The sequence below is a fragment of the Peromyscus eremicus genome, chromosome 18 (assembly GCF_949786415.1).
Source record: "Peromyscus eremicus chromosome 18, PerEre_H2_v1, whole genome shotgun sequence".
Classification (NCBI taxonomy): Eukaryota; Metazoa; Chordata; class Mammalia; order Rodentia; family Cricetidae; genus Peromyscus; species Peromyscus eremicus.
In genome coordinates, this window is record NC_081434.1 from 8,131,690 (window position 1) to 8,159,526 (window position 27,837).

The following is a 27,837-nucleotide window of genomic DNA, read 5'->3' on the forward strand; positions in this document are numbered from 1 at the left end:
TTCTCTATGTAACGGCAGTGTTGTTCCAGAACTCCCTTTGTAGACCAGGCTGGCCTCCAACTCACAGAGATCCACCTGCCTCTGCCTCCCGAGTGCTGGGATTAAAGGCGTGCGCCACCACTGCCCCGCCAAACTTACGGTTTTTCAAATCCATATTTTATTTACATGTTGGGGGGTGAGGTCCCCACAGAGGCAAGAGGCTTAGGTCCCCTGGAGCTGGAGTTACAGCAATTATGAGTCATTTGACATGGCTGCTGGAAACTGAACTCTGGTCCTCTGGAAGAGCAGCAAGCACTCTTAACTGTGGAACCATCCCTCCTGCCTCTACACTTTTGTTTGACCTGAATTTGTGTCCCATTTATCACAGGACTGAACATCCAGATCCGTAACACGGACTGAGAACAGAATAGGGATGGAGAGCATCTGGTCCGAACTAACAACCAGCCAGCTACTCTCTCATTTCTCCCTCCATGACAACCAGACCCAAACAGTCGCCGTGGTAACATGCTGTCCTATCATGCGGCTTTCCTTGTTATTTTAAGGATGGCTCAAATAGTCGGTCTGGCTAGTTTAGGAACCAAAAAGTGTAAGGAGAGGGGACAAGTTTGTGTCCTTTGACTCAAGCGGCATGCATGAAGACTGACTGTTAGGCATTGATGTCTGCTGAGAGGATAATGCTGCAGGGCTAGATACAGTGGCACACTCAGGAGGCAAAGGCAGGAGAGCCTCATGTTCAGGGCCAGCCCGGGTACAGTAGTAAAACTCTGCCACAAAATAGGATGATGATGAGCCAGGCGGCGGTGGTGGTGGCGCACGCCTTTAATCCCAGCACTCGGGAGGCAGAGGCAGGTGGATCTCTGTGAGTTCGAGACCAGCCTGGTCTACAGAGCGAGATCAAGGACAGGCACCAAAACTACACAGAGAAACTGTGTCTCAAAGAAAAAAAAAATGGTGATTATGACAATGATGATGATGATGGTGGTTTCTATAGCATTGTAAAAAAAAAAAAAAAAATTGAAGGCTTAAGCAGCCCTGGAAAAATCTTGTTCTTTTACATATCTCTTGACTCCTCAGAATCAGTCAAATTCTTTTTCTCTAGGATAAAGTTCTTGCCAAGGTGAGAAGCACACAAATCAAATGGGACCAAGGCTATGGCACTAAGAGGTGCACTGTCAGCGCTAACTCCTAGGGACTGGTGGTCCAGGACAGGTCTGTTGGGGGCTGAGTCTGCGGATACGCAGCATCCTGTCACTCCTCCAGAAGTAAATGATGAAGAGTGTCAGGCCTGCACCTGAAAATTCTCCAGTGTTGCATTAAGCTAGTGGTTCCCTTGAGACACCAAAAACTCTTCAGAAAGAGCACCTCCATACAGTTTCTAGTGACAAGGGTCAGAGTCCAAAGGACTAGCCAGGGGGTGTCAAAGAGGGGATGTAGGACTAACGTGGTTGTCCCCCAGGCACGGTGGCTGAAAGGGAATTCGAGGCTACAGTGTCCCTCAGGTGGTCCTGTGTGAACACTGTGTGGGGACTTTGCCAAAAGCCATGACTAGCCGGGCGGTGGTGGCGCACGCCTTTTTAATCCCAGCACTCGGGAGGCAGAGCCAGGCGGATCTCTGTGAGTTCGAGGCCAGCCTGGACTACCAAGTGAGTCCCAGGAAAGGCGCAAAGCTACACAGAGAAACCCTGTCTCAAAAAACCAAAAAAAAAAAAAAAAAAAAAAAAAAAGCCATGACTATCAGAAGGCTCGGCAGCTCTCTCCCTGCTTCTTCAGATCTCCAGCTTGCTCAGTGAACCAGAAATTCAGGTTGCCCTGGAATCAAAGAGGAGGAAAGTTGTTCTGAGCTAGTGCTTAACTTAAAACCCTGTTTTCTTTTTCTTTTACCAAAACGGAGCCTGCTCCAGGTAGGAAGAAATGAAGGTCTTAAATCCTTTTAAAATATTGACAAGGTCATCTGGGGGGGGAACTGAGAGAACACAGCATAAAGCTAGAAGGATAGCCGTTTTCTATAATCTGAAACTAGAGACAGTTTCATTTTAAAAGAAGAAAAAACATCCTTTGCTTTTGGTGAACCCTAATTTGATCCTATTACCAAAGATCTCTTAGAATGCCCAGGTCTGAAACCACACGTCATGCCAAGTGATGGTGGCACACACTTTTAACTCCAGCACTCCGGAGGCAGAGACAGGCGGATCTCAGTGAGTTCGAGGCCAGCCTGGTCTATAGAGTGAGTTCCAGGACAGCCAGAGCTACACAGAGAAACCCTGTCTCGAAAAAGAAAAAAAACGCCTCCTAGCCCAATTCTGTATTTTACATTTTGTGAACTATACCCCAAGGGCATGAATCTAGGTCGAATGGCATTATGGACTCCAGTCCTAGAACCCAAGCTGCCTTGACCCATAAGCCTGCCCACCACCTCCTACTCACAGTACCTGCCTTGTAGGGCTGACAGAGAAGACTGAGTTAAAAGGGATAATGTGTTTATACATCAGAGCCTCGCACATAATATGTACTCAGTAGAGGTTATCTTCTATTTCTAGTTATGATGGTGCATGTAGGAAAGTAGTTCATGTTTAAGCCCTTTAAAGCCAAAATAAAAAGGCCTAAATATAAATGAAGTAGAATTTGATCTTTAGCTCCCCAGATTCCTGTTACTATTTCTGCTAGATAGAAAGGCCTGAGATCATAACTGAAAAGAGGACGTTGGAAATAAACAGGCGTGAAGAACACACGATGGTGGATTGCTGGGCAGGGAACTCCTCCTGGCCAAACTGCTCAGCTGTGTCTGCTTGAAGTCCATCATCACGGCTAGCCTTGTTGACTGTGGGCCGTCCCTCCTAGACGGAGGGAGCCAGGATGATCCTCAGCCCCTTCCGCTTAGCCACGCCTCCCAACCAGTTGCATGCATTTCTGCCCTGATTGCCTGTGGCCTGGGGGTCTGGGGGAGGGACTAGAGGATATGAACGGGAGAAGACTGAAGGGGGTTTCCATCTGCGCGGCAGTGGGAAACCGTCATCCATGCTGGGTGAGCACCTTCCGGTGAGGATGATTTAAAATCACTCATGTTCCTGCCCATGACCTTTCCCCATGCTCTGTAAGTAATCCTCAGAAACTCACTGGTTCTCCAGGGTGAAATCGAACTTCAGTTTGTCATTGGGACCTCAGGAGGAGGAGGAGAGGGTTGATGTTTTGTCGTCCCAGCCTACCAAGGACGAAAATTCTCAAGATAGATGTAGGTACAGCCTCTGTGGGGTGGTTGAAATAGGAATGGCCCCCATAGGCTCAAGGGTTTGAATGATTGGTCATTAGGGAGTGGCACTCACAATTAGAAGTGCCTTGTTACAGTAGGTGTGCCCTTGTTAGAGGAAGTGTGTCACTGGGGGTGGGCTTTGAGGTTTCAAACACTCTCAGTGTCACTCTCTTTTCCTGCTGCCTGTGGATCCAGAGGTAGAACTCTCAGCTCCTTCTCCAGCACCATGTCTGCCTCCATGCTTCCCACCATGACGATAATGGGACTGAACCTCTGAACTGGAAGCCAGCCCCAGTTAAATGTTTTCCTTTGCAAGAGTTGCTGTGGTCATGGTGTCTCTTCACAGCAATAGAAATGCTAAGACACTCTGAGGAGTCTATATTAAAATCTTAGAATAGAGAAGGTTCGAGTGTCTACAGGTGCCAGAGATGTCTACAAGCAGCTACAGGAGCTAGAGATGGCCTTGTTCAGAGCAAGGGAAAGAAGGGGTTACCCAGGACTCCCCAAAGCTCCAGGTGTGGTTTTCTGAAGAAAGGTTTGCCATCGGGGAGAAGGGTCGTGATTAAGCCACGTGCTGCACACTCTGCTGAAGATGACTTGCAGGGACAGTCACAGGAGACTAGAAATTGGGGCACCTCGACCAAAACACAAGCCCCGCAGTGTGACCGATCTGGACGCAAAGACCTACCCCTCCACACACCCAAGAGCTAGGCCCCATGTCGCTCCTCTGGCTGCCACACCCAAGTGATGGATGCTTCTGACGTTTGTGACCAGCCCCATAGTGATGGGCGGTTGTGCCCCTGTACTAGCTATGGTCCCAAAGGAACAGGGAGATGGAGTCAGGGCAGGCAGGACTGAGGAAGGACCTCCAATGGGGATGTTATCTCACCCGCTGGAAAAGGACAAGAAGAGAGGGGTCATGTCCTCTAGGAGGCTGAGACTGGGGTCTCAATCCAGTTATGACATTCCTGCTCCTGTCTGCCTCCCCCTACACCTCTTCCCATGCAGTATGTTCTCAATCCTGGGAGGTACACTGTCCACACAAAGGCCCTAAAAGTAGGCAGATTCCCTAGGCTAGACCTGAAGGTAGGAAGTCTCTTTTAATGGTGACAGTTTTTTGTTTTGTTTTGTTTTGTTTTGTTTTAGACAGTGTTTCTCTGTGTAGCCCTGGCTGTCCTGGAACTCACTATAAAGACCAGGCTGGCCTTGAACTCAGAGATCTGCCTGCCTCTGCCTCCCGAGTGCTGGGGTTAAAGGCGTGCGCCACCACTGCCGAGCTTAATGTTGACAGTCTGAACCTGATGCTATGACAATCAAACAGGAGTTGTGGATCCTGTAATAGGCACACAGGAAAAACCATAGTACTTCCTCCTTCCACGAACCTTCTGGCCTGGTTTTCGTGGCATGGTCACCCACTGTCTGGGTAGCTGCCATCGTCTGTACTGAAACTCTGTGACTAGCATGGTTGGCATTGTCGCAAGGTAACTCCTTCAGGGAATACACAGACTCTTAGAGCCAAATAGAAAGTCTTTCTGGCCAGCTGGTGGCCACACAGGGAACTCACCCAGATCATGCAGCACCCTCCCTGGGCCCCAAGCATGCACATGGCGCACCTACATACATGCAGGGGAAACACACATAAAATAAAATGAATAAATCTAATAACAATTTTTAAACATTATTTATTATTAGGAAGGTGGCTCACTCCATAAAGGGTTTGCTACGCAAGCATGAGAACCTGAGCTCAGGTCTCCCACACCCGAGGAAAAGCTGGGGGTGGCAACCCATGCCTGTCATCTCAAGGGTGGAGGGGTAGAGGTAAGCATCATCCCCTGGACGTGCTGATCAGCCAGCCTAGCCAGACTGGTTACCTTCAGGCTCAGTGAAAGGTTCTGTCTCAAAAATAGGGTGGAGAGCAGCTGAAGAGGACTCCTAACGTCAACTCCTGGCCTTCACACACACTCACACATGAACACGTGCACATGTGTACACCACATGCATACACTCAAAGCTAGCAAACTTAGGGCCGGAGGTCCAGCTCGGTGGTAAAGCATGTGCATAGCAGGTGTGAGTCCCCAGCTCAATACCTAGCATGGCACTAGCGGCATTCAGTAAAACAGCCAACTTTCTGGAAGTCCAGGAAGCATGACAATTAATAAACACCCTTGGAGAGGCCCTGCGCATCGTTCATCCAGACAGATCTGGAAAGAGAACTCAAAGGAGGCCACCCTTTAAAAATGCCACAGAGCCTGTGGTGAGGAGAGGTCTTCGGGCACAGAACCAGCCCACCTCACTCCCCCTGCCCCCCCACTTTCTCTCTCTCTCTCTCTCTCTCTCTCTCTCTCTCTCTCTCTCTCTCTCTCTCTCCTCCCCCCTCCCTTGGCATATAAAATAAAAAGCAGAAATTTAGTGGCGTTTCTGATCTCCAGATGTCAAACAAACCCACAATGAAGCTTCATCTGGGATCCTGCTGAGGGGCATGGGGGGAGGGGCGGGTCGGCAGGGATCCAACTTCAACGGCCCTTAGCCGCCAGGCACTGCCACCATGGTGGGCCTTGGTGATGAGATGCATGGGTAAAATGTTTAATCCCCTGTCCGTCCCCAGCCTCCCCACCAGGCTCAATGTGGGCACAGCAGCGTAGAAACATTACTCGTGTTTCTAACCCCAGCTTCTTGACATTAGCCATTTGGAAGTTGCCAACTGTGTTAGTGAGGGTTCTAATTGCCTCGACGAAACACCATGACCAAAGCAAGTTGGGGAGGAAAGGGTTTCTGTGGCTTATAACTTCCTCGTCACTGTTCATTATCAAAGACAGTCAGGACAGGAACTCAAGCAGAGCAGGAACCTGGAGGCAGGAGCTGATGCAGAGGCCGTGGAGGGGGTGCTGCTTACTGGCTTGCTTCCCATGGCTTGCTCAGCCTGCTTTCTTACAGAACCCAGGACCACAGCCCAGGGATGGCACCACCCACCACGGACTGGACCCTCCCCCATTGATCACTAATTAAGAAAATGCCTTACAGGTTTGCCTACAGCACCATCTTATGGAGGCATTTTCTTAATCAAGGTTCCCTCCTCTCAGATGACTTTAGCTTGGGTCAAGCTGACATAAAACTAGCCAGAGAACCAACTCTGAAGTGGTCAGTACAATCTGAATTCTTAGGCTTTTCCCCCAGGATGATTGAGGAGTTTGTTTGTTTGTTTGTTTGTTTGTTTGTTTGTTTTTTGTTTTGTGATGATGGCTATGGAAGTTGTGGACCAGGACCAGGCCAAACCAAGAAACGAAGGAGCTGTAAGTTAACCTTCTCTGAAACCACCCTGTAGGCTGTGGAAACTACCTACCCACTTATTTGGTTTCTGCTAAAGAAGTTGGGGAGTATAGATGTTTACCTGTCTCTGAGGGTGGGCCAGGCTGTTGTTTGTGAGGTAGGGTATGCAGCCCAGACCGGCCTCAAACTCAGAATCCTCCTGCCTCAGCATGTAACACCACATCTGGCGCCGTAAAATAATCTTGATAATGTGGCTTATGGGATAGAGAGATAAGGAAGAATTATCTTTGTGCCCGTGACCACTCCCTCACACTACTCTGGGACACTCTGGGGAACCAGAAAGACTGTTGCTTCTAAATGAGTTACAATTCCCACATCCAGGCTTCATGGCACAGGAGAGAGGAACAGGGAGCCAGGTACTGGCTCATCCCAGAGAGAGCAAGGCCACTCCTCAGGTTGGCCATGGCTCTGCCGTCTCTGGAGCCCCTTTCTCTGCTCAGCTGTGAGGGAAACAAACAGGCTTCTTTGTGCTGATGTCACCCTGCAGATAAAGATGTCCCTGAGGTCCTAGAAAACTGTCTTTGGCTCCCCAGGCACATCAGCCTTCTGTAGGAATTCCCTGTGAAGACCAGCTCCGGGCTGGCATGGGAGCCGGAGTTCTGAGAGGCTGTGATCAGGGATGGTGACCTCTGGGATGCATGGAGGAAGGGAGGATTGCCACAGGGGCAGATGCTCTCAGTGAAGTGCCCTCACCGGAGCCCATCCTCCCTTCCTGCATCCCAAGCTTGAATTACCGGAAAGGAAGAAGGTGGGGAGGTACTTACAAGGGGCTCGCCTGGGATCCTATCTGTCAGCCATACTGCCCTCCACCCCCTTTTCCTTTTGGTTTGGTTTGTTTTAGTTTATCAATACAGGGTTTCTCTGTGCAGCCCTGGATGTCCTGGAACTCACTCTGTAGACCAGGCTGGCCTCGAACTCAGAGATCAGCCTGCCTCTGCCTCCCGAGAGCTGGGATTAAAGTTGTGTGTGCCACCACCACCCAGCTCTTGTTTGTTTTTTAAAGGGGGAAATAGACTTATTTCATGTGTCTGTGATTGAGTGTATGTACGCTCATCATGTGTGTGTAGGTGCCTGTGCAGGCCAGAAGCAGGTGTCAGGTCCCCAACAGCTGGAGTAACAGATGGTTTTAAGCTACCTGATGTGGATGCTGGAAATGAAACTTGGGTCCTTTGCAGAGCAGTAAACACGCTTTTTGTTGTTGTTTTTTAGTTTTTTAAATGTATGTGTATGGGTAATTTGCCTGCGTGCAAAGAGGCCAGAAGAGGGATCCCTTGGAACTGGAGTTACAGGTGGTTGTGAGCTGCCATATGTGTGCTGGAAATCCATCCCGAGTTCTCCGCAAGAGCAACAAGTGTTCTTAACCACTGAGCCATTTACCTGCCCCAGGCCTGACTTCTGTAATATATCCGTGACTCAGCCACCCACATGCTCCCTCTCCTTTTCGGCCTCTTGCATCCATGTCTGTCTGGCCTCTGTAGAGTCCTGGTGAGCCTTGGTTTGGAAGAAGAAAATAGGCAAGCAGGTAACAGTGTGAGCATGGGGTGAGATTCCTACAGACTTAAGAGTTCCTTTGCCTCTGCCTTTTCCCTTGCGCCTGCTTTGGAGTTTATTATGTTACTGCGGGGGTGATCAGAAACACACAGACCTCCCGTCAGGACAGATGTGAGAATCAAGGTCACCATTGGCTATCTCACTGAGACTGTGATATATATAGAAGGGAAGGTGGGCCTTGGCCTGGGGTCTCCTCAGGAGGCTGAGGCAGGAAGTTTACAAGTTCAAGGCCTACCTGGGCCACAAAGTGAATTCAAGGTCAGCCTGAGCAACTCAGACCCATCTCAGAATAAAAAATAAAGTGAGGAGGGCTGGAGATGGAGCTTCGTGGTAGAGTGTTTGAGCAGCAAGCTCTTGAGGCCTTGAATTCGGTCTCCAATGCACCCCATAACCTGGGCATGGTGGTTGTGAGGTTTGCTTTTATTGGCATCTTGACAAAATGTAGACTCACCTGTGGAGCAAATCTCAATGAGGTTTTCTCTAGCTCAGGTTAGCCTGTGTGCATGCCTGTAACAGGTTTTCTAAACTGGATGAATCAAGCTGGAAGACCCACTCTGCATGTGAGTGGCTCCATTCCCTGGGTTTGGGTGGTTGTCTTGTTAGGGTTTCTATTGCTGGGATAAAACACTGAAAGCGGCCTGGCGGAGGTGGCTCACGCCTTTAATCCCAGCACGTGAGAGGCAGAGGCAGGCGGATCTCTGTGAGTTCGAGGCCAGCCTGGGCTACAGAGTGAGATCCAGCACAGGCACCAAAATTACACAGAGAAACCCTGTCTCAAAACAACAACAACAAAAACACTGAAAGCAATTTGGAGAGGGAAGAGTTTATTGAGCTTACGTATCCCAGGTCACAATCGGTTGAGGGAAGCCAAGGCAGTTACATGGAGAGGGGACTGAAGCTGAGACCCCGGAAGAGTGCTGCTTCCTGGCTGCCTCAGCCTGCTCTCTCATACACTCCAGGCTGGGCCCTCCCGTGTCAATCACAGGCCAATCTTAGGGAGGCATTTTCTCAGCTGAGGTGCCCTCTTTGCAGATAACTCTAGCTTGTATCCAGTTGACAAAAAGAAACGAGAGAGAGAGAGAGAGAGAGAGAGAGAGAGAGAGAGAGAGAGAGAGAATAAATCAGGACATTGGTGGACTGTATGAGCAGAAAAAGTGAGCCGAGCACTGAGAAGCATGCATGCGGTCATTTCTCTCTGCTTCTGGCTCCTGCCTGCCCCGGCTTCCCAGCAGGGAAAGGCTGTAACTCCGAACTGAGGGCTAAGGCAAAGCCTTTCTTCCCCATTTGCTGTTTGCCTGAGCGGGTTTACCACCAAGTCTCACGTCCCTAGGAGAGGTCGAACTACCGCCTGCTGCCACAAGCTGTTCCTCTGACTGCCATGCAAATGCTGTCACATGCACACACACACACACACACACACACACACACACACACACCAATCAATCAATCCATACAAAGGAAATTAATATTAAATTAGAAGCTCTTATTTCCTGCCCAATCCAGTGTGTCCCAAACCTTAGTTAGCATCAAAACACACCGATCTAAGGAAACCAGCTTCAGGCAACTGGACCCGGAGAGGTTTTTGGAAGGTCCCACAGGGGAGTTGTCAGGGAGGCCTGACCAGGAGAACTTAGGTTTCTGTTCTATCTAGGCCAGTTCTTTATTCCACGTCAAACCCGCCGCTCTGACGATGTTCTTTAAAGGCGTTCTGAAATGTTCTGAAAAGGGAACATCCTTTTGTGAGCCTGACCCAAGGAGTCCGAAATAAGCTTGAATCAGCTACAGAGGGGGTCCCCCCGTTAGCCTGCAACAGAAAGGTGGGGAGACAGCATGTGCTCACCTCACATCGCCCCTGCCACCCTGAGTGGGGTTCACAGCAAAGTCCTGGGGGTGGGGGTGACTCAAGCTGAGTGACTCCTGGTGGCCCCACAAGCCTGACCTGGGACACTTCTTCTTTCTCATTCTGAGTCCCCTCGGCTGTAACATTCAGATAGGCTTGTTGAAAAAATAAATGGTATCTAGAGAAAGCACTTTTTATGGCAGGTACTGGACATGCGCACTTTTACTTGAGAGAAACTGATTCATACAGCAGGAACCGGTCATGTGTGCATTGTGCGGCCAGCAGAAGGTGCGGCCCAGATTAAAGGTGGAGCACAGCCTCCATCTCACAGAGATCTGCCTGGTCTACAGAGTGAGTTCCAGGAAAGGCGCAAAGCTACACAGAGAAACCCTGTCTCGAGAAAAAAAAAAAAAAAAAAAAAAAAAGATATAAGAACTAGATAACAAGAAGCCTGCCACGTCCATACAGTTTGTAAGCAATATAAGTCTCTGTGTTTACTTGGTTGGGTCTGAGCGGCCGTGAACTGGTGTGTGAGAGAGATGTGTCCTGACTCTGGGCCAGGCAGGAAAACTCCAGCTACATTGTAATTGTTATATTGCCTGAAAGATTTTGTTGGAGTTTATAAACTGTAAGGGAAAGAATAAAGATAGAGTTAAAATGGGTTAGAAGGAAAACATCAAGAATGAGAGAATTAGGGGGAAAACATCAAGAGACTTCGAAAGAGAAGAGAAACATCTAGAGAGACAGAAGGGGCATTTCTAGATGGAGGTAAGAAAAGAGAATACAGAACACAGGATGGGGAATACAGAGGAATAAAGAAGGAAGTGATCAAGAGAGTGTGTGTCTTTCCCCTAACCTCCTCAGATTGAAAAAAAAAGTCCTATTACTTAGTGGATTCCCTTTGAGCCCTGCGCTGCTGGAGGCTGGTTCCCCGGGCAGCAGTAGATACCAGAACTGCTGTCTCAGGACCAACATTAAAAGGACCAGCCCTTCTCTACTGTCTTTCCGCATTTGAAGTCAGGTGACGGATGTGTGTGGACTTCTTCCTGTACTCGCTAGTCTACCACAGGATGTGGTGGTGTTTGGGGGTTCGGTTTGGTTGGTTTGGGTTTATTGTTATGGGGTCTCAGGTAGCCCGGGTAGAGTCTGAATTCCACTATGTAGCTGAGGCTGGTCTTGAACTCATGACCCTCTTTTTTCAACCTCCTGAGGGCTAGAATTACAGGCTTGTGATTCCACATTGGGTTGAAAACTGCTCTTTGATGTTTTTATTGTGTTAAAGTGTGTATAGTGGATATAACATAAAACTTGCCATTTTACCCCCCTTTTGAAAGAAAAAGAGAGAGACAGACAGACAGGCAGACAGATAGAGACAGAGACACAGACAAGTTTGTAGAGCCAAGGCTGATCTCAGACATAATCCACCCCCCACCCTCCGCACCCCACCCCCTACCCCGCCTACATCATAAGGGCTGGAATTACACATTTTAACCGTTTTAAATGCAGGACACGGTGACATTAATCACATTTACACTGTAGCGCTATCATCAATTACTCCTATTTTTCCCAAAATGAACATAAAAAAAAAAAAACGAAACATTATTTCAAACTTTGGAAGTTTGAATGCCACTTCCTGATTCTCTAGTTTTGTTTCCAGAGAAACGTTAGGGCTGAAAAACAGTTCTGTGGTAGAGACCTTGCCCGGCTTATGTAAGACCCTACGTTCAGTTCCCAGGACCACAAAAAAAAGTAAACTTAAAATTGCTAATGTTCCAGAAAGGTAAACGCAAGAGAAAAGGAGCGTTTCCAGGGCTCTCCAAGCTCCTGTAGACGCATCGCTCGTCTCAGAGAGGTGACAACTGAGACCCGGAGATCACGCTGCCACTGAGTGACAGAGCCAGCTGAGGAAAAAAATAAAAAATAGCTATTTTTGTGCAGTTAGGGGATTTAACCAAATCCTCACAGCCCCCCTCTGCGGACCCGGCTTTGGTAAAATCCGATTTCCTCACATTTAAAAACATCTTCGGGGAGTAAGCAAGGGGGAGAAAACTGCCTCGTGGCCAGCGGAAGGCAGAGGTGTAGAAAAGTGCAGTCACGGGTGGAATGATTCACCCACAGGAGAGCCTGCTGCTGGTGCTCCGGGATGCTGAGCCAGGCCGCGCTCAGCGGCGCCCTCCTCTGGCACGAATGGCACACTGCATCTGGGACGAAACCCCTGCTCACTTGGCAGCCGGGCTGGAGCTCTTGGACCAGACTCTCCTCCCCTCACTATTACCATAGGGTCCCCCAGGACCGTTATCCAACTCATCACGTGAAGTGGGAGTTCCTAGTAGACACAAATATCCAGGTACTAGTGCCCCGGTTGGTCAGCCGCCCTGGTCATGAGTGCAAATTTTCTTAACCAGCAGCACATAGGGGTTTCTTTAGACTCCGTTAAAATCAGGGCTCACCCTTGCAGGGCTAGGATCAGCTACCTATGCAACTTTCACATGTATTAAGACTTAGTCAGGAAGCCTTTAATCCCAGCACTCCAGAGTCAGAGGAAAGGCAGATCTCTGAGTTTCAGGACAGTCGAGTCTACAAAGTGAGTTCCAGGACAGCCAGGGCTGTTACATAGAGAAACCCTGTCTCGAAAAACCAAACAAACAAACAGACAATTCAGGAGACTAGAGATGGTGCAATAGTTAAGAGTCCTTGCAGTTCATCCAGGAGATGGGAGTTCGGACCCCAGCATCCATATCACAGGCAGCTCACAAGCACCTGCAACTCCAGCTCCAAGAGATCCAACACCCCATTCTGGCCTCTATGGGCACCTACACACACACACACACACACACACACACACACACACACCTACCTTGGTGGTGCAGATCTGTAGTCTTAGCTACTTGAGGCAGGAAAAGCCCAAGTTCAAGGCCTTCCTGGACTACAGAGCAAGTTCAAAGCTAGTCTAGCAATTTTGACCCAGTCTTAAATGAAAAAAAAAAAAAGAAAGAAAAAAGTTAAAGAGGGTTCGAGTACTTTCCTAGCCTCTAGCACATACAAGGCTCGGAGGGTTCAATCTGGGGTACCGTCAAAATAAAACAGACTGGATCAAGTGGGAACTATTATTCTCCTTGTGTTACAAATTAAATGGTGAAACAGAGTGGTGTGTACATGGCGGGGTGGGTTACAAAGTTGCCAAACACTACCCAGCTCTAAGTGTGTGAGTTCAGAGATCTCCTAACTAGTCGTATGTAAGGGGCATCTCTAATCAAACCATGGGTCTCTCAACCTTTGCCAACGTGGTTTATGGATGTAGGTGGGGAAGTCCGACAGCCTCTGAGGAGGGGTGCCTCGGCATGCTGGTGGCCTGTTAGAAGAATATCCAGGGAGCCAGGACTGGAGTGAGGCCGGGCCCCTGCCTGGTAGGCTCTGAGTCACACAGGTCAGTGGGGCTGGCCCCCCTGGCTCAGGCTGTCACCCTCAGCTGTCACTCAGCGCTACTCAGCCGGGCTGGGCTCCGCTCAGAGATGGGGACAGCGATTTATAAGCTCTCAGATAAAATCAACTTTCAGGTGAAGAAAACCCACAGGCCCGGTAAGCTTTCGCCTCCTTTCAGAGGTCTGAGGGCCCCGGGGCTGCTGGGAGGGATCAGGGACCCATGTTAATTGAATTGCGTATGCCTTTGATGTTGCGAGACCCAGCTGGTTCTGGGGGGCCAGGGATGAACACTTCAGCCAGGCCTGCTGCTTGGGATCCTCACCATCTGAGTCCGTTTATGAGCCATTTCCCTAGGAAGCTTTGTTTCTTGTAAGCAAATGTGCTTTCAAACGTTGCGTGAGTCGAACAAAGACTGAGCACCGCAGCCAGCCGACGGGACAGCTCAGAGGGTCTGAGTCTCGGTAACAGATGGGACGTTGACTCCAGCGTTATTTTGACCAGTTATAAATATCAAGGACATGTGTTTTTGCTGTCCAGATTCTTCCTAAAGGGACACAAGAACTTCCAGGCTGTGACTCCAGGTTCTCAGCAAGCAAGGGAACGTTTGGGTAGCCGCGCTGGGTGAAGGCTGGTGGGGGAGTGTATTCAGGTCCCGCAGCATCTCGGAAGAATGCCTGGTGGGGCTGGGGTTCCCTGGGTTTTCAGAAAAAGGGGGAAGGTCTTGATTATCAGCAGATGTTCCATGAAGTTTTAACAGAAATGAAATCCTGAGGAAAAGAAGGGTTGTAGATGCCGGTCCCGAGACTTGTAGAGCCTCTGCAAGATTGGAAGTGCATTGCAGGTGTGCGCGCGTGCGGGTGTGTGTGTGTGTGTGTGTGTGTGTGTGTGTGTGTGTGTGTTGAGAGAGCAAGGGAGGAGGGAAGAAGGGAGGGAGGAGGGAGAGAGAAAGATTAAGGTGAAGGTGGTTGGAACGGCCTCAGAAAGGACACCTATGACCTTGATCCATGGCCTGCTGTTTCTTGGTGTACCTAGCAAACTGCCAGACTTAATACTAAGGTATGACAAATGTCTGGGCTGTGTGTTTGCCATGTGACCATCTTACCGATGTCAGAGGCTCTTGTCCATCTGTCTGGAACAGCTTGCCTTGTAGAAAGCACAGCGTGACTGGTGTCACAGCTAAGGCGCCAGTGTTTCGTGGTGGTAGTTGTTTCTCTTTCGAGACAGGGTCTCACTGTGTAGACCAGGCTGGCTTCAAACTCACAGAGATCCGCCTGCCTGTCTCCTAAGTGCTGGGATTCAAGGTGTGCACTGCCATGCCCAGCACCATTCTTTTCCTTCCCAAGACAGGACACGTCATATATCTCAGGGTGGCCTCAAACTCACCTCTGAAGATGACCTTGAACTTCTGACCCCTCTGCCTCTGTCTTCCAAGTGCCAGGTGGGGTTATAGGCAAGCACCATTGTGCCATGTATATGTGGCATTGGGGTCAAATCCAGGGCTTTGGTATATGCTAGACAGGTACTCTACCAACTGAACTGCGTCCCCAGCCGAGTACCATCAATTTCGATAAACACCATTATTTTATGTCTGTTAGCATGGAAAATGCTGTCAATCATATTGCAGCATGCCTTTCATTATAAGATGTACCCCCGTTCAGCAAGGCTTGTGTGTGTTACAAACTCCCCCCAACTCCACCCCACCCCCCAAAAAAAGTGCCTTGTAACTTAGCTGGTAGAAAATCCTGGTTTGATTACCAGCACTCCATGATCAATGGGCATGGTGGTACATTTCTGTAGACCCGGCCCTTGGGAGGTGGAGTTGGGTGGACCAGGTGTTCGAGGTTATCCTCAGCTACATATGAAGCAAGTTCGAGGCTCTGTCCCAAAAGCACAAAAACAAGAAGTACCTTTTAGTAAAGATGAACTTTATAAAGAAGTCCATGGTGCCTTTGTCCTGTAACTCAATGCTCCTTCAAAAGACTATTCCCATTCTATCAAAAGGACATGTACGAGGAAAGATCAACTGGCTTGGGGTTGTGTTTGCTTCCTGCAAGTGTTGTGTTAGGAGGAGGAGGAGGGATGTCTGCTGTGGGCTCAACATCACAGAGATCAGAATTAATCTCGAGTGAGGGAGAAAACGTTTCCTCTTGTTACGAAAGAGTCCCCTCTTAGAAAAATGTGGACTCTCACACAGCTCGATAACTCAATTCGTGTTTATTTACATCCATGTAAGCAGATGCAAATAGCAAAATGATCGATTTAATCTTTTTTTTAAGGTACATTCGTAGCTTTAGAAGGGGAATAACGTGAACTAATGTATTAAAATGCATTGCATATCCTGTTCTATTCAGAGTTTAAACACAGAAATCTACCAAATTACCACCTTAGTCCACAGGGTGGGGGTAACAGGTAAAGAGTCTTTGCCCTTTCCCGCCCGATGCAACATCCATATTTTACTAATTCCTAATGCAGCAGTATCCACGTTCTCTGTGGGCAAGGTCTTGTCTTAGTCTCTCCTGAGTCGCCCAGGGAGACACAGTCAAATTCCTCCCCCCCCTCTCTCTCATGTCCTTTTAAGACAAGTTTCTGTGTCGTAGACTCTCCCAGCACCTGGTCCCTTGTTTTTCTCTGCTGTCACACTTTGCATGGCTGACCTAATTGTTTTCTTTAAAAAAAAAAAAAAAAAAAAGATTTATTGTGATTTTTAAATTTATTTTTATTTTATATGTCTGCGTGAGCGGTTGTATGGATGTATGGGCACCAGGAGCGTGCTCAATTCCTGTGGAGGCCGGAAGGGGGCGTCAGATCCCCTGGAACTGGGGGTTCCAGATGGCTGTGAGCTGCCATGTAGGTGCTGGGAACCGAGCCCACGTCTTTTTTTTTTTTTTTTTTTTTTTGGTTTTTCGAGACAGGGTTTCTCTGTGTAGTTTTGCGCCTCTCCTGGAACTCACTTGGTAGCCCAGGCTGGCCTCGAACTCACAGAGATCCGCCTGGCTCTGCCTCCCGAGTGCTGGGATTAAAGGCGTGCGCCACCATCGCCGGGCCAAGCCCACGTCTTCTGCAAGAGCAGCCGGGGCTCCTGACTCTTCCTCCATCTCCACAGCCCTCTGTTTTTATTCCCAAACGTGTATGTGTCTGTATCTGTGTGCGAGTGCGTGTTCAATCGATAACACATGTCCTGGAGCTGGAGTTAGGGGGGCTGTGAGCCGCCGCACGGGTGGTGGGAACAGAACCGGGGTCCTCTGCAAGAACAGCATGCGCTCTTAACTGCTCAGCCATCTCTCCAGCCCTGCAATGGTTTCCTTGAAGCTCACTGGTCTTGACTTCCTTCCCTGTGGGTCCGAGTTTGACATCCCCTGACCCCACGTGATGGAGGGGGAGAACTGACTTCTGGGGGTCCTTCTTCGACTTCCATGTAGTTGTTGTGGTACCTTTGCTCCCACATGTGGGCACGCGTGCGCGCACATGCGCACGTATGCACACACACACACACACACACACACACACTAAATAATAAAAATACTCCCATTAGCATGGTTTTTCCCAGTGGATTGGTAATCTCTGCAAACATTCTAGTCTGTGAGAAGAGGGAGGAGAATTCAAAACCAGGCCACGTACATGACCGGCAAACTGCTTTTTCCGGTGGTCTGCATTCCCTCAGACCACCTCAGTCACACCTCTGCCTCCCATACGCCTCAGCCATAGAGGGGTCCCAGGATGCTGTTGGATTCAGCTCTCCCTCCTGAACTCCTGACTCACGTCCTCAGCTGTTTACAGAGCATCTTTCCGCTCATTCCACTGGCACCTGAGTCTCTAGCTACCTGGAGTTTGTTCATTCATTCATTTGTTTTCAGTCTCCTTAACTTATGAAAATTGACCTATAATGTAATTTTCTTTTCTTTTCTATGTTTTTTGAGACAGGGTTTCTCTATGTAACAGCCCTGGCTGTCCTGGATCTCACTCTGTAGCCCAGGCTGGCCTCAAACTCACAGATCCGCCTGCCTCTGCCTCCCGAGTGCTGGGATTAAAGGCTTGCACCACCATGCCTGGCATATAATACTATTTTATACGAATATTTTCTTATAATGCTGTTTTATACGACTAACTGACTGAATAGACATTTGATTTTTCAGAGTTCTAGGGGGTGGATAAACTCTAACATCCCCAGGCTTTGGGCCTAGCAGTTTATCTCTGTTTCTATTCCAGCCCCTAGCTTCAGCCTTTAGAATGCTTGAGACCTTGCACAAGGGGACCTGTCCTGTGATAACCCTGTCCGTGTGTCTAAAGCCAGTCAACAGCCCTGTAACAGTAGTTCTCCCCCCCCCCCCTGCATGTGTTGTTAGCCCTGAGGCTTCTGGGTAAGCAGTTGCCATCTGCTCTGGGAGGAGAGCTCGGACAAGAGAGGCCTGTGTTGGCCCTGAGATCGGACCGGTTACCCAAAGGATGACATCTAGAGGAAGAGGTGGTAGCTCTGAGAGAGGATGTTCCTCTAGCCTCATGAAGAAGGACGCCATAGCCAGAGGACGAGGTGACCATCCTGTACCTCCCCAAGCCCAGGTAGTCCCTGCCTAGACCACTTCACCTCAGGTGTAGTCTCAATGAAATCAAGCCTTCCTAGGCCGCCATTTCTCCTCCCAAGGGTAGGGACAGTCTGCTGTCTATGCCTACTTCCCTGTCTACACAATCCCAGGATTGAAGTAGGAGCTGGCTCTTCTTGCCTGAATTTAAGAATGCATAACTGGCCAGGCGGTGGTGGCGCACGCCTTTAATCCCAGCACTCGGGAGGCAGAGCCAGGCAGATCTCTGTGAGTTTGAGGCCAGCCTGGTCTACAGAGTGAGATCCAGGACAGGCTCCAAAACTACAGAGAAACCCTGTCTCAAAAAAACAAAACAAAACAAACAAACAAACAAGAAGAATACATAACTGGCAGCCAGGTGGTGGTGGCACATGCCTTTGAACCTAGCACTTGAGAAGCAGAGACAGGTAGATCTCTGTGAGTTTGAGGCCAGCCTAGTCTATACAGTGAGTTCTGAAACAGCCAGGGCTATGTAGAGAGAGCCTGCAAAAAGAAAAGAGAGAAAGCTTGTAGAAGTTTCTCTCCCGCCTGCCTGTTCCCAAACACTCAGCAGCCACTTCCCAAATAATTGACTTGGAGGCTTAATATTACTTATAAATGTTCAGCTGGTAGCTCAGGCTTATTACTAACTAGCTCTTACATTTCATTTAACCCATAATTCTTATCTATGTTTAGCCACGTGGCTTGATACCTTTTCTTAGTACAATAGTCTCATCTTGCTTCCTCTGCATCTGTCTGGTGACTCCAGACACCACCCTCCTTTTTCCCATCATCCTTAGTTTGGTAGACCCCCCTATACTTCCTGCCTGGCTACTGTCCAGTGAGTGTTTTATTAAACCAGTTCGAGTGACAAATCTTTACAGTCTGCAAGAGGATTATTCCACAGCAAAAGCCGGCCAGCAAGCATCCGCAGCTGTCTCTTGCTCTCTCTGCTGCCATACTTTTTCTGTTCTGATAGGATGTGTGCCTTTCAACAGGAAGCCACAGGAATCCCTTCCTCCCTAAGTTGCCTGGTCAGGTATTTCTATTCAACAATTTCATACATGTATAGGATATGTATTGATCATAATCACCCCCAAGTCCGCCCTCCCCTTACTCCCTCATTCTTCTAATATGTCCCTCCCCAACCTTCTCATCCTCCCTCCCATAACCCACGGAATCCAATTAATGTTGCCTGCATAAGAACGGGCAACACTGGGCCACATCCTCAAAGAAAAGTAACACACCCCACCGTCAGCTATCCTTGGCCAGCAGCTCCGTGACTGGATGTTGCTTTATGAGCTTCTTCCATCAGTGCTGGACCGTTGACTGGCCTCATCTTGTGCAGATCATGTGAGTTCATGAGTGCAAGGCTGTGGCATGCCCAAGAGACAGTGTTTCACAGCACTCCTGCCCATCCACCAGCTTTCTTTCCATTCTTTCCATCCCCTTTCCTGTGATGTTCTCTGAGCCTTGGCAAAGTTGAAAGTTGAGATGGATGTCCCTTAGGGCAGAGTGCTCAACCTATTTATTTATTTATTTATTTATTTATTTATTTATTTATTTATTTACTATGTGTACATGTACACAATGTTCTGCCTGCAGGCCAGAAGAGGGCACCATATCTCATTATAGGTGGTTGTGAGCCACCAAGTGGTTGCTGGGAATTGAACTCAGGACCTCTGGAAGAGCAGCCTGTGCTCTTAACCTCTGAGCCATCTCTCCAGCCCCCTTGCAGAAGTTTCTTTAACCAAGGTTGAGAGAGGCAGTTATGAGTATAAATATAAATATGTAGAAGTCCATGTTGGAAAACAACAGTTTCCCCGACTAGGGTCTATGACCTCGGGAGCCATGGGCTTTGGATCTGGTTTACGGTACCAGGCTTGAACTCCCTCCTGTAGAGCGGACCTTGAATCCAATCAGGAAGTGGTTGGTCGTCCCCATCACTTGAATGCTTCTACTCTATCTGTGAGTACGTCATGCCTGGCAGGTTGGTGTGAGTCCACCGCATTTTCTCCTTCTTAGTGTTCTGCATGGCACCTTGCATCTCTGGGAAAGCGAGCCAGCAGGGAGGAAGTTTCCAGGTCAATGCCAGTCTCCTACCCTACGTCCTGAAACCAAAGCCTCTGTGTCTTCTGCACTAGGGTCTTACTGTCTAGCTATGGTGGGCAACCAAGAACAATGCTGATAGCCTGTGTTGTTGGGGGGACCTCCTGGGGCATCCCTGACCAACACCTCATAGAGAGGAATCTCTCTCCTGGTACCGAAATTTCATTTACTAATCCATGTCTTTTGGGGGAAGTATTGTCCACCATGCAGGGTAACTGTATTCAAACTCTTTTTTTTTTTTAATGGTATTTTAAAATGAGCTTGCAAAGTAGATTTACACAGACTTTCCCTCTCATCCTTAGTTGTGGTGAACATACCTCACACCTCTTCCTCTCCACCCCTCACCCCTGCTTAAGCCTTTCAGCCCTAGTATTCCCCCCTTTCATATTACATGTATTCTACTATCATTGTCTAATTTTTTAATCACAGTTATGGGAGGTGGGTAGGTGTATCACAGCTGAGGAGAGGTAACTCATACAGGCAGAAAGAAGAAACAACCCCAGATCTGCCACGTGATAAGCGAGTGATCAGACTATGATCCATTCATATAATGGAATACTGTTCATCTGCACAAACACATGAAGTGCTGGCCGGGCTACAATGGAGACAGACCTTGAAAATATTCTACTGAGACAAAGTTGTTAGCCAAAAAAAAAAAAAAAAAAAAAGTGCCACATAGCATGTTTCACTTGTATAAAATATCCAGGATAAGCAAATTCATAGAGACAAAAAAAAATAATAAATTAATGGTTGTTACAGAAATGGGAATGGGAAGTACCTACCAATCATATGTTTGTTTGTTTGTTTGTTTGTTTTTCTGGGAAGATAGACATGGATAATAGTTAGTGGCCATAGTTGCACAATATTTTAAACATACTAAAAACCACAGTTTAAACTGTGAAGTTCATGCTACATGATTTTGTTCCATTTTTTAAAAATTGGGAATCAGATGTTCCAATGCTTGGGTTGGGGTGGAAGCGAGACAATAAAAGCCTTGGGGCCAGGGCCTGGAGAGATGGCTCAGTGGTTAAGAGCACTAGCCGCTCTTCCAGAGGACCCCTAGGATGCCTCACAACCATCTGTAACTCCAGCTCCAGGGGATCTGATGCCTTCTTCTGGCCACCAAGAGCACCAGGCACACACGTGGTACACAGACATATATGTGACACCCATACACATAAAATACATTTTAAAAAAAGAGCTTGAAGTCAACCTAGGCTTCAGAATGAGACTATGTCTCAAAAACCAACTGTCCAACAAACCCAACACCCTGCTTTTGTAAAAGATAATCAACAAAGTTATGACTGGATTTCATAGGAAGCCAAGATTGCGGAGAATGATACAGTTCAGCATTTTCTTGTGAACAGACGGGGCCAACACTCTGGTTTTCATGACTTTAAGTTGGATATGGCTTTGCTCTAGAGGGTTCGGATTTCCCTTTGCCTGTGGGATGGATAGAGAGCCCTGTTCATTTTCACAGGAATCATGTCGTGTTTGCTCTTTCAGACGGTAAATACATCTGCCACTCCCACTGCCGAGACCTGCTACATCTGGACGATCCACCACACGGCAGGTGGCCCCGCTGCGTGTCCGCTTCTGAAGTTAGACACTCCCACAAAAGGGACAATCAGGTAAGCAGAGATGTCAGCGGCTTGGGCAATGTCCTGAGTGTCAGGCCATCTGTCCCTCATGCTGGTAGAAAGAACATGTGGCTTACTAAGGTGGCCTCAGGGGATTGAATCTATGTTCATTCTTTATCATTATGTTCTTCCTCAAGGCCCACTGAACCAGAAGCTCGACTCTGAGTTATAATTGTAGATATAACATGTAGCGTATGCTAATAGTCTTATCCAACAGACTCGTCACAAAACACAAGGCTTTCATCTGCTCGATCGATTGTATATTCAGGGTCAGTCATTTGAGAGGCATGTTTTCTATGCTGCTAGAAGATGGAATTTGAATGTGTGATGGCTGTTTTTTCTTATGGATTCATTACCTTTCTGTTATTGTTATAAACACATGGTCACGGCAATGTAAAGAGGAAAGGGTTTATTTGGGTTTATGGTACTGGAGGGTTAGTCTATGTGGGGAAGCTTGGCAGGAAGCCCCAGGAATGGCGGCAGGAACTGGATTCTGAGGCCTCCCTTCTTGAACATAAGCATGAAGTAGAGAGCCAACTTGAAGTGACTTTAAAGTCTTTAAGCTGTCAAAGGCCCCCTTCAGTGACATACCTCCTCCAGCAAGCCTCCACCTCTTACACATGCCAAATTGCACCACCAGTTGGGGACCAAGTATTCAAATGCCTGAAGTTATGGAGGACGTTTCTCATTTTATCCACTATACCATCTGATGATGAACCTGAGCATGAGGCCATTCTGGGAGTCCACCTGCTTGTGTGCCTCTCCAGTTAGGACAGTAGATGCACCTCATCTGTGATGGGTCTGTTCCAAGTCTCTTCTCCCAGTTGATGCCTTGAACTGCAAAGATGTACCAAACCCTATGTATATATGTTTTCTATATGTGCATACTTACAAAAGAGGTTTTTTTATTAATTAAGCATAATAACAGATTAACAATGACTAATAAGGATACACTATAATAACTTCTTTAAGCCAGGCATGTAGTGTCTTAGTTAGGGTTTCTATGGTTACAATGAAACACCATGACCGAAGTAACTTGGGCAGGAAAGGGTTTATTTAGCTTACACTGTTCATCATCAAAGGAAGCCAGGACAGGAACTCAAACAGGGCAAGAACCTGGAGGCAGGAGCTGATGCACAGGCCATGGAGGAGAGCTGCTTATTGGCTTGCTCTTTGGTTTGCTCAGCTTGCTTTCCTATAGAGCCCAGGGCCACTAGCCCAGGGATGGCCCTACTCACAATGGGCTGGGCCTCCCTCATCAATCACTGATTAACAAAATGCCCTACAGACTTGCCTGCAGCCTGATCTCATGGAGAAATTTTCTCAGTTGAGGCTCCCTCCTCTCTGATGACTTTAGCTTGTGTCAAGTTGACATAAAACTAGCCAGCACAGTGGATTCAACCTTATAATTATGATCCGATCATTTAGGAGGCTGAGCCAGGAGGATCCCCATGGGTTAGAAGTCAGCCTGGGCTATATAGTGAGTTCCAGAACAGCTTAGATTGCAGAGGGAGACACTGTCTCAAAAATACAACAACAGTAGTAATTTTTAACCTTAGGAATTACTGATTTCTGCAATCTTTCACCTAATATTTTCAGATCAAGCATGTCTAAAGTAACTGAAAACATGAAAAAAATGAAACATCCGAAGAAGGGACTAGTTAGTGGGAATGATGACCAACTTCCTCAAGGGCCTCAGCTGGATCCTGCCAGTGCTCCGGGGTCTCTCTGTCCTCCATGGTTGCTGAAATTCTAGAAGTATCACAGGCAAAGACGGCCGCTCCTCTGCAAACTCACTGTTTAACATCCTCTCTCCTAACATAAAAGTTTTTTATTAAAAAGCTGATTTTTTTCCCAAAGGCTGGGCACTAGCCTTAAATGATCTCTCAGTATCTTGTCTGAAATTACACAACACTCTTCAGCCTCCTTTCTACGTAAATGAAATTCTTTGGAACCAAGGAGCTGACTCCTCCTGGTCCCTGGCCAACACCGAGCACAAAAGACCAGACACACAGTTCAGCCCTTGTTCCTTCCTCACAAAACCGAGTCTTGATCAGAACAGTCGCGGCTGTTTTGAAGGGTTTGTTCTGCATGTGTGGTTCACATGTGGAGGTCCCCACTCAGCTTAATTACACTTGGTGGGAGCAGAGGGGGCCCACGAGGAATCGTAAGGGGCATGAATAATAGCACCCCTGGCAACCGGATGGCTTCGTTCTAAGCAGTGAGGGATGAGGAGCTGTGTGAGTGCAGTGGCTGAGCTAACAAGTAGCTTCAGGAGACGCTCTTCTCTCACCGAGACAAGAGTGGGTTGGGGTTGCAGCTGGTACCTTCTCAGGATGACTCTGGAGGGAGCGGAGGATAACAGAGGCTTTCTGAGGAGCTCAGGAGACAGCAAACATTCTTTTTTTTTTTTTTTTTTTTTCTTTTTTTTTTTTTGTTTTTTTTTTTTTTTTCTTTTTTTTGTTTTTTTTTTTTTTTTTTGTTCTTTTTTTTTTTTTTTTTTTTTTTTTTTTTTTACAGCATGTATGACTGCAGGCCAGAAGAGGGCACCAGATCTCATTACAGGTGGTTGTGAGCCACCATGTGGTTGCTGGGAATTGAACTCAGGACCTTTGGAAGAACAGCCAGTGCTCTTAACCTCTGAGCCATCTCTCCAGCCCCAGCAAACATTCTTGATGGGCTTGAGTGCAAGTGTAACGTTGAGACAAATGCTCCAGGAAGCTGCTCACAGGGTCCCCGGACGACCCACGCTTGCACAAATTACCTTACTTCCTTGATTGGCAGATACTGTGTGCACATCGTTAAAGGGCACAGAGTCAGCCAGGTGCGGTAGTGCACACCTTGAGTCCCAGCACTCAGGCAGGAGGCAGAGGCAGGCAGGACTCTGTGTGAGTTCGAGGCCAGCCTGGTTTACCTAATAAATTCCAAGACAGCCAGGGCTGTGTAGAGGGACTGTCTCAACACCCGCTACCTCCAAAAAAGGCAGAGTGTCGTAATTCACTACATGCAGATTAAGTGGAGTGATCAAATCAGGAAAAGTGACATTTTCAGCTTCTTTAATATTGATCATTTCTGTAGGATATTAAACTTGAAACTCCTCTCCTTTTGTTCTCTATAAAACTGTCACCAATAGTCGCAGGCTGTAGACATTACATTGATGTCTTTAGTGTAGGGGGTTGGAGAGAGGGTGAAATTGGTAAAGCACTTGCTCTGTACTCAAGAGAACCCAAGTGTGGCTCACCAGCACTCACGGAAAATACCTGGTTTGACGATGGATTCTGGGAATCCAAATTTGGGCTGGAGAGATGGCTCAGCGGTTAAGAGCACTGGCTGTTCTTCCAGAGGTCCTGAGTTCAATTCCCAGCAACCACATGGTGGCTCACGATCATCCGTAATGAGATCTGGTGCCCAGGCAGAACATTGTATACATAGTAAATAAATAAATCTTAGGAATCCCAATTCAGGTTCTTGTATACATAGCAAACATTTTTACCAACTAAGCTGTTAAAACACTTTTCAACTATAAATCCTACTTTAAAATGTATTTTGTCTGGGTGTGACAAGATGGCTCAGTGATTTAGAATACTAGTTGCTTTAGCAGGGCTCTTGAGTTCAATTCCCAGCACCCACATGGTGATTCATAGTCCTTTGTATCTCCAGTTCCAGGGAATACAATGCTCTCTTCTGGCTTCTTCGAGTACCAGGCATGGATGTGGTGCTGGTACATACATGTACGCAAAACACTGATACCTATAAGATAAAATAAATAAGTTTAAAGATAAATTTTAAAAATAAAATGAATTGGGCTGGAGAGATGGCTCAGTGGATAAGAGCACTGATTGTTCTTCCAGAGGTCCTGAGTTCAATCCCCAGCAACCACATGGTGGCTCACAACCATCTATAATGAGATCTAGTGTCCTCGTCTGGCATGTAGACATACATGCAGGCAGAATGCTGTATACTAAATAAATTAATTTAATTTAAAAAAAAGTTTTAAAAATAAAATGTATTTAGGGTTGGGAATGTAGCTCAAGCTAGTATAAGTCATGAAGCCCTGGCTTCGATCCTGGCACCACATTAAAAATGTGGGTCAGTGGTCCATACCTTAATCCCACGAGACAGGAGGCTGAGGCAAGAGGCTTTGCCACAAGTTATCTCAGGCCAGCCTGAGCTAAAGAGATAGACTCTGTCCCCCCAAGATAAAAGAAAAACAAAAAATTAAACTGGACATGGTGGCACACACCTGTGACCCCAGCACCGGAGTGGTGGAGGCAGGGAATCGGAAGTCCAAGGTCCATGGCAGGGAAGCTTGAGGTCAGCCTGGGCTTCTGGGGGCTGGGTATATTTAGAAACTGGGGAGGAGCTAGTTCAGACGGCAAAACGCTTGTCTTTGCCTTGCAAGCACAAAGACATGAGTTCGATCCCCAGAACCCATGTCAAAAGAGCAGAGTACTGTGGCACACACTTTTAATTCCAATGCTGAGGAGGTGGAGACAGACAGACCGCTGGCCGGCCAGCCTGGCCTACCGGATGAGTTCCAAGTTGGTAAGAGGCCCTGTCTCCAAGATAGATAGGTAGGTAGGTAGGTAGATAGATAGATAGATAGATTATAGATAAATAGATAGATGATTGATAGATAGATGTATAGATAGATGATTGATAGATTACAGATAGATAGATAGATAGATAGATAGATAGATAGATAGATAGATAGACAGACAGATAGATAGATAGATAGATAGATAGATAGATAGATAGATAATGTCTCTTGAGGAACAACACCAGAGATGAATCAATCTCTCTCTCTCCCTCTCTCTCTCTCTCTCTCTCTCTCTCTCTCTCTCTCTCTCTCTCTCTCTCTCTCTCTCTCTCTCTTTCTCTCTCTCTCTCTGTCTCTCTCTCTCTCTCTCTCTCTCTCACACACACACACACAGAGGTACCTACATACACACAGATACACATGATAACAAAAAAAAAAACCCAACATATTTCATTATTCCCCAACCTCAGATTTTTTTTGTTTGTTTGTTTTTTGTTTTTGTTTTTCGAGACAGGGTTTCTCTGTGTAGCTTTGCGCCTTTCCTGGAACTCACTTGGTAGCCCAGGCTGGCCTCGAACTCACCCAACCTCAGATTTTAATGGAACCTGGTATTCAGTTTCTACATTCAATATCATGATGATTATGAAACTCAGATCTGACTGACTTTTGTATTGCCTACATTTTTTTGTTACGAAAGTAATACACAAGTATTACAGAAAATTCAGAAGATGTAGCAAAGTTTGAGAAAACTTTAAATTCCCTGTCATCTCCCATGTGGCTCTGAATTCTTGAGCATCGTTGATTCCTGCCTTTTGTGAATGTCCATTGTTTACAGTTACTTCTTTGTAATAGCTGGAATTGTATAGACAGAAAAATGTGGATTCGTCTCCACTCCTCATGCCACTGTGGCCATTTTTAATGTCCCTCTGTGCTGTGTGGAAACACACCCTCCACATTTTAACTCTTTTAACTACTTGATTGAACTACTCTGGCTTTTACCATTGTTTCTTTACCAGGGTCTGGTTTTTGTTTTGATTTTTTTTTGTTTTTGTTTTTTTCCCCCAAAACAGAATTTTGTTTCTCTGTGTAGCCCAGGCTGTCCTGGAACTCACTCTGTAAATCAGGCTGGCCTCTAATTCAGAGATGATCTTCTCATCCCTTTTAAAAATGTGTGTTATTTTAAATTATGTGTATGTGTGTGATTATGCACGTATGAGTGCTGGCTGATGCCTTGGAAGCTTGAAACATTGGCTCTCCCTGCAGCTGGCAGTTGTGAGCTGAGCCAGGTAGGTGCCGAGACTGGAACTCCAGTCCTTTGCAACAGCAACATGCACTCTTAACCGCTGGCCTATGTCTCTAGTCACCCTCTCCCAACACACAGCTTTTTATACACAATATAAATTCATAAACAGTATGCATATTGTCATAGACCATTGCCAGCAGTTCATAAACAAGGTTGCCTCACTCTAAATTTACCTGTGGTCTCCTGCACAGTCATTTTTATTTACTTGGCTTTGTTTTGTTTTTGTTTTTGAGATGGGTGTCTCACTACGTAGCTCTGCCTGTCCTAGAAGTCATTATGTACACCAGGCTGGCCTTGAACT